We start from the raw sequence: 7,785 nt of genomic DNA, 5'->3' as shown, positions 1-7,785 counted from the left end.
TTTTTTTTTACTTAAAATCAATTTTTCTAAATTAAATTTGTTTTTCTAAGCTAGAGACAGTTACTATTATTGTGTTTATTTTTTTTTAATCTTGTATCATTCGTATAAGGACAAAATGCTTGTTCACCATCTACCAGTTAGATTAATTATTTAAGAGGATGGATACAATCACAAAAAAGGACACAAGCAGTAAGATTAAAAAATGTATTTCTTGGCAATTTCGCCTTATTTTTATTTTAAATGTTTTACACTTGTGTCACACTTAAATAATATCCTGACATGATGAAGAATTGATGAGGAATGATGAAGAAAATATCTTATTTTAATAATTAAAAAATGAGAAAATGAAATGTCCAATAATCTGTTGAAGTAATTAAATCTATTTTTTAATTGCAACAAACTTATTAGTAAATAAAAGTTTTTGATTAAAACAGAAAAAAGCAATTGTGAAGGCTTAGAAACATGAAAAAACACAACATGCAATACTGTAAGTGAAATCAGGTTTACGCCATCTGGTATATCTCTGGGGTCTACAATATTCAGAATTTGATATTGTTTCAATAATGAATAATGTTTGTTATTGTGAAATAACTTTTAACTCTCTGAGGGTAATCGGGTTTGGATGAGGAATGTTAACAAAAAATTCCTGGTAATTAAAGTTTACTGAGGGTTCAGCTAAGAATTAGGGTGGCATGCAAGGACACGAGAACAAAGTTTTAAGGTACTGTCTTTATAACATATATGTGTACATTTACTTTGTCCAGCTTTGTAAAGCATTACATTTGGTTCATTGAAAAGTACCAGAAACCTTTGATCTTGGAATAAAAAAAAGTATTGGTGTAAAATTTGTGTTTGTGTTCAAAGTTAAATTAAAGTAATATTTTTGCTGATCTTGAACCTCTTCTCCCGTGATAAAATAGCACCCCTCGAGTTTAAAAAACTTTTTATTCAGGATTAAATGTATTCCCTTCATCCTACAAAGTTAAAACTCTTATGAGCGCAAGTAAACAGTCATTGTAGACTTGCCAGTCATGCATAAGGGTCACAGCAAGAGTGTTTGCTAATAAAGTTACTACATCGTCATTTGTTGTCCATGATGTGACCAAGATACTAAAATGTTATTAATTTAAGCATCGCACAAATAATAAAAGACTCTTAAAATTGAAGAAAGTGTTCTATGGCCAGTATAAAAAGAAAACTTTCAAGGCTCTTTTCCAGCCTAAGGTCACACTACATCCGTATTCTCCTTACAAAATTGTGGTTTTCATGGTATGGTTTCTTTAAAGCTTTTAAAAATGTGGGAATTCATCTTTTATTTATTTGTGTATTTATTTTAACTTAAACTGTTTGTAAGCTAGCAGAAATCTAATGGACAGGGGACAGCAAGTTTAAGAAAAGAAAAAGATTTAATGACTCTTGGGATTTCTTTGCTGTTGGAATTCCCCTTTTTAGGGGGCTGGAGGGGCTTTTAAGAGGGTGAGTCTATGTATGACAGGGAAGCTGGTCTTTGTGGTGGCTTGTTCCATCCGTAAACAAAATGCACAGTTTTACCAAAACAATTATTTACAAAAAATAACATTTATTTATTTATTTAAATGCTCTATTAAACCTATTTTCCTAAAAGTAACAGCTCTTGATCTCCAAATGTGGTCAAGTACTGATTTACAAACGGCACCCCATACAAGGCACTTATCAAGATTTTATTTTTATTTTTTTTATGTGTTGCACATATTCAACTGCAGCAATATTCCTGAATATTTACCAGGTGATTTTTCAAAAAATATTTTTTAACTGTAAAAATAATTCTTATTGGCAGATCAGCCATCGTACCAGAGCACAATGTTTTTATCACTTAAACATCTGAACGGCACTCCATTAACCTTTGCCACACTGTCACATACATTATCAGCTTCTGTTAATCAGTCGTCTGGATCAGGAATCTGGGTTTTTACCTTTTTTTTTTTTTTTACGCTGCTATTGTCTAACAAAGCAAATGTCATGACAAGTCAAACCAGCTCCGCTTTTTTGTTTTTCTGACATTCATGTGTAATATCTGACAGTCATGAACCCAGTATTTCTTGCACTGAGGATCTTTTACCCATCTTTGGCACTAAAAATTTCAATTAAAATTAAAGCATGTTTTTTTCCAGATTCCATTTCTTTCTTTTGTGAGGTGGATTACCAAAACACTCCATGCATCTTTGTGGCTCATGAGCCAAAAAGTTTTGTTGTCATTCTCCTCAAATCATTAACAACATTCATCAAAACGTGGTTTTAATGCAATCTACCAACAAGTTTTGATAACAATTTCTGCTAATATTTGAAGTATATAATTACAAAAAAAAAATCTGCTGTTGATGTTCTTAAAGTAAAATTAAAACGTTTTTGAACATATGTAAATAAGGCTTTAACTTCAGGTGAAAAAAAGTGGGGAAAACAAAAAGGTACTGGCAGGTTTTTTGTTTGATTTAATCTTTAACATTTTTATAACACACACAGATTTCTCCTTTAAGCTCTTAAACTGCACTTGCAAAAGCTGTGTTAGAGAGTTCTAACTGGGGTCACAAGTTCCTACATTTTCTGTAAATCCCAGATTTATAGCAATTGCAAAAAAAATATTCCTGTTTAACAGGAATGAATATTCGTGACTTTGTTGTTGCAGTAACAGGAGATAATGTTATCTCCTCCAGATTCAACCCCATATTGTAAAAAATCACATACCACATAGATCTGATAAGCATGGTTTACTAGCCATGACACATGTAGACTCCGACGTGGATCAGAGCTGGTTTAGCTTGTCTGGAACTTTTCTTTAACGGATAAACATAACTTTACAAAAAGTCGTGGAAACCCTGATAACCTGCTTGGCACTTGAGAATATTGTGTGCAACGGTTTGGCAAAAGTTCACGGTCTATCATTTAGATATGACAATAATCAAAAAGGCTGTGTTCTGACATGTTTGCTGATCTGCCATTAGCTTGGCTGTGAAAAATATTTAGACAAGACTTCTGTTAAATATTAAGGAATGTTGGGCTGCTTGGTTTTCATGACACATGGGTGAAAGAGGGACAGATGAATATGCACGATACACCAAAAAAGATGAATCTTGAGAAGTGCCTTAACCACCTCAGGCAGAGGTCAATAGTTTCTATCAAGTCAGAAATACAAATTAAAAAAATGTATTTTCTCAAGATGTAAAGGGTATTCATCCATATGTTACACAGGTAAGGGGTCAAAGAGATAAATGGCTACTCTGAGTATTAATTTAAAACAATCTGTTAATAATGTGCTTTTTTCCTTTGAACTTTTCAAAAATATACAGTTTCAGTCTTGAATTTGTTGTGTAAGTTCTTGTACTTCTAAAGAATGATAAAAAAGGATGACAAAAGACAGCCTTGCTGGGATCCAAAATGCACAGAGAACAGATGCGGTTTACCGCTGTCTATGCAAAGATTCTGTACTCAGAGAGCACACTCCACAGGACACCACAGGGGACACAAAGCACAAATAGACTGTATGAGTGAACTTCCACAAATCTCCCAGCTCCCTATAGAGAAAGTAAAGCTGATGCACTGCCTCACAAGGACCGAGACCGCACTGTTGTTCCTGGATCTGAGGTTTGACTGTTGGTCGAACTCTCCTTTCAGTAGAATCACTCAGTAAAATCTGCATCCAGTTTTATCAGAAGACTAATAACTGTTGTTTTGAGAGAAAGGGGTGTTTTGAGAGATGTCAGGATGAGGCGGTGGCTTTGAAAACAGCAGTTAAAAGAAAATCTAGTTGGTAGGTTAATGGTTTGGATTTCATGATTAAATTAGTAACTTCTGTAGCAAAAGGTGTAAAAAATTAGGAGAGGAAAAACAAAATAGGAGTGGTGGATGAAATTTGGTAATGAGTAAAATGATGAGAGTTTTTTTATGGCATAAAAGGATTGATGTATGAAAGGTGCATGGAAAAATTCTGCAATTTGATCAGCTTTTCTTTTAACTATTTAATGATGCAGATAATGTACCATACTCCATCACTATACTGAATGGCATAAATGTTACCATATCAGAAAAGGTAAATGAGCAAATAGCCAGTTGTAACTGAGTAAAATAATTGTTTTCACCATAAATATGTACAAGTGAAAGTAAAAAGATAAAACTTCTTCTTCTGGCGCGTTATTTCTCAATTAAATGTGAAATTCTTATAACTGCCCACCTCCGAGTTGAGGAGAATATCTGTTATCAACACATGGATATATTTTGCTTTATAAAAAAAATAAACAAATAATAATAATTAGTATTAATTATATAAGCATAAATAATATATTATATAATAATTAATTAATTATAGATAATAATTATTTACTTCCCCGTTTTACAACTTTGTGTTTGCATTTATTTAACCTCCATAAATCTTCAATTGTTGACGTGATCAACGTATTTCCAGTGCATTCTGAACCGGAGAAAAGCAGCTCTTGCGCTGTTATGCAACACTTTACAAACATAAAACACTTTACACTTGTAAAATGTTGCATAACAGTGCAAATTTGATAGGAAAAGCTGCTTTTCCCCGTGTAACAATCAGCTGATTCCTGTTGATAACCTAAACAGTTCAAAGAGAGTGTGTTACTTAGTTGTCACCTGTGACAGCTCTGGTGTTAAGAGGTTAAAACAAGAAAAAAAATGAATAAAATGGTTTAATCCCATGTGGTAAAACATAAAACCATTGTCTTTTTTGTTCAATATTTTACCAACTGTAACCTTTACCATGACAAATCTGTTTAATATCTTCCTAAGAAACTTGTGCCTTGTGATGAACTGACAAACCATCCAGGGATTATCTCCTCAACAATATCTTGGATAGGCTCCAGCAACCATAAAACCCAGAAACAGAGTAAGTGGGTTTAAAAGTTGAAAGGATATATGAATTTTGTGTGTGTTTGTTGAAGTGGTGGCTAAGCTTTTTGCATCTGAGTAAAACTATTTGCATGGTCTCTCTGTACTAAAAGTTCTATGCAAATACATCTGCTTTGCCTTACATATGTCACACAATCTTTCCTTATTTAATACTTTTTTAACGAACCAAGTTTAACAATGGAGCTCTTTTCAACATGCTTTTCATTTACATTTTATTTGTATTATTAACATGGGAAAATGATTAATAACTACCCCTTGTGGTGCCAAACATACATCTATTTTTAATGTTACAACATTGGGAAACTTTTGGTGGTAGAGTTATTTTGAAAGAATTTACTCAAAAATGATTTTTACACTCTTATGAAGCTTCAGGTTTTTTTATATAAATCTGTTGATATCAATTTGGGAATTTTAGCAGACATTGAACGATTGGTTAAATACAAACAAAGTTAATTGAATTTGTTAAACATTTGAAAGAGCAACAACAAATTTCCACATGACCAATAAAAAAACTTTTAAAACAATCTAGACTCCGTAAAACTGCCATGACTTTGCAGTTGGACCCCGGGACAACAGTACTGACCCGCTGAGACCCACTAAGAAACTGTAAAACTGAGGTGACATGGACAAAATTAATGCATAACATAAAAAAATAAGTAATTAAAGAATAAACTCACAGAAAAAAACATGATGTATAGATACAAGTTCATTTATTTACCAATTAGAGCATATGAAAAGATTTCCATGCAATATTTAAAATGTAGGATTTGAGAGGCTCATGTTAAAAACTCTCTGCAGCCCTCATGAGGACAGGCAAAGCATAATATAAAATTCCTTTGTTTTTTCTTTCTTTCTTTTTTTTGTTCAGAACTAGGAACAAGGCATGCAGGCTGCACAAGGATTCACATGTAAAAGAAGACCAGTAAAAACATTTTAAAAAATCAACAGAGGGGGCTTTAATTCAGTTATAAAAGAGCCAGTGTGGTGTTAGAATCAGTGTGATTGGCGACTTATTGGGAAAAATTAAGATAAAATTTAAAGCAATAGAACACTTCAAGATTTATCACATTATTTTGGTAAAGGCAGAATACACTTAAAATTTTACGTACTTACTTATTTACTAAACAAACAAGCAAATAAATAAAAAAATTGGAATGTTCTGCGAGCAAAAGATAAAACCCAAATGATTTTTTTTTTTTTTTTGAAAATTGACTCCGTAATATCAGTCACTTCAGTACGATAAAGTCCCTGCAAGATGTTCTGTCCATCCTGTCCTCTCCATTGTCTGATACCTTCACATTGTCAGTTTGGATCTTGTGCTCAATGTATTTATGGATTTTGAAAGTTTCATCCTGGATTGTGGATTCCATGCTCACTAGTCTCATTCCTTGCAGCTACATCTCAGGATGCTGGAGTCGGGATGGAACCTTCATGTATAGTTAGGACGTTTCGCAACTCAACACCCGAGGTGTGTATCTCTTCATTTGGCCACCCGATTATTCCTGCAGGGAGAGTGTTTAACTCTTTGTTGGCTGAGTCTTGTTCTTACCATTGAGCTGGCTTCTCAGGACTTGGAGCTGTTTGGCTCTTGCGGGTTTCCATGTCGCCTGTTCTAGGTTGTAATTTTTTTTTAATATATATTTTTTTCATCTTGTTAGGGACTGTGTACTTATAAATATATATATATTTAGGTATATTCAATTATCAGTTCATTCTTAGGTACATTACCTTTGCTACCACAAGATGGCAGCAAATGACCACATACTTCAGAGTTGCTCCTTGATAAATGTAATATTCCACGGAACAGAAGACTGAATAGGTAGAATTTGTATTTTCATTGGGAGTTTTTTTTTTGTACCTATACTGTCAGTTTATATTTTTGTCTTTATATCTACATAGCCACATTGTTATTTTTTTAAATCTATTATTTATGTTAAAACTTGTGACAAATGTGTGAATGAATGAGGTAGAGAGTGATTCACAATGTTCACAATTAATAACAAATTATTGAATTTAATTAAAGATAATTACGAAACGACTTGTAAAAACAGAGGTTATTACAAAGAATTAGACCCAAAAAAGAATCGTAACATCAAAAGATAAATGTATTCCTAACATTTTAGTTATTTTAATAATACAATATATCTTATTATCATTAGCGTGACCCTTTAATTGTATGCTGTGCTGCCTAACAGTGTCATATAACTGAGTCCTTTCTAGATTTTTAGAAATATGATCAACCAGAGCCCCACCATGAACGACTCTGGTGTGAACGCTCTACATTTGCTTTAAACAGATGGGAAAGACTTCAGTCAAGATGAGGTGCTAATCTGAATGTTAACCATTTGAATATTTAGCACTCAATTTTTATTTGCTTTGTAATCATCATTCAATTCATCGTTCATTAATGCAAAAGTTATCCCACAAAATAACAATAAATCAGTTTTAAAGGAACTTTTAAAACCACTGCATAAAATTATTTATTCTTAACTGTGATTGGAAGTTCATCGAATGTTCTTTGTTGCTTTTCTGTTAAATAAAAACTTTTTATATTGATTACCAGTGTTCAAAAAAGAAAATAACATTTATTTAAAAAAAATGACTTTCATCTAAAATTGCTGTTTTTTTTTTATTATTCTGGTTGCTGATAAAGGTATAACAAGAAACAGTAAAAACCTAATGACACTCATTTGTGTCAAGCTTTTGAAAACCACATTTGCCACCTCTCTACAGTCTCCCTTCTCCTGTCATAGACATATCAAAATTCTGTCTTTCCCAACCTTATGCTGAACAATTGTTTCATGCCAGTCTTCTCAAGGCTTCATTATCAGAATGACACCCACCCTCAAGATCTGAGCAGGAGTTTCAGTGCAACTAGAA

At 32.8% G+C, this 7,785-nt stretch overlaps 1 protein-coding gene across 1 annotated transcript in view; it reads left to right on the top strand.

The window, feature by feature from the left end:
* Positions 1-6,315: 6,315 nt before the first annotated feature.
* The window catches only part of brd2a (bromodomain containing 2a), a 14,249-nt gene continuing 12,779 nt past the window's right edge, over positions 6,316-7,785 (top strand). Inside the window, exon 1 of the mRNA XM_024297164.2 lies at positions 6,316-6,373. The gene's annotated coding sequence lies outside the window, so the exon portion shown is untranslated. The remainder of the gene's footprint in view (positions 6,374-7,785) is intronic.

This window comes from Oryzias melastigma, linkage group LG11, assembly GCF_002922805.2.
Source record: "Oryzias melastigma strain HK-1 linkage group LG11, ASM292280v2, whole genome shotgun sequence".
NCBI classification, from domain to species: Eukaryota; Metazoa; Chordata; class Actinopteri; order Beloniformes; family Adrianichthyidae; genus Oryzias; species Oryzias melastigma.
The sequence above is the reverse complement of the archived record's forward strand: the minus strand, read 5'-3'. Positions and strand labels throughout refer to the sequence as shown.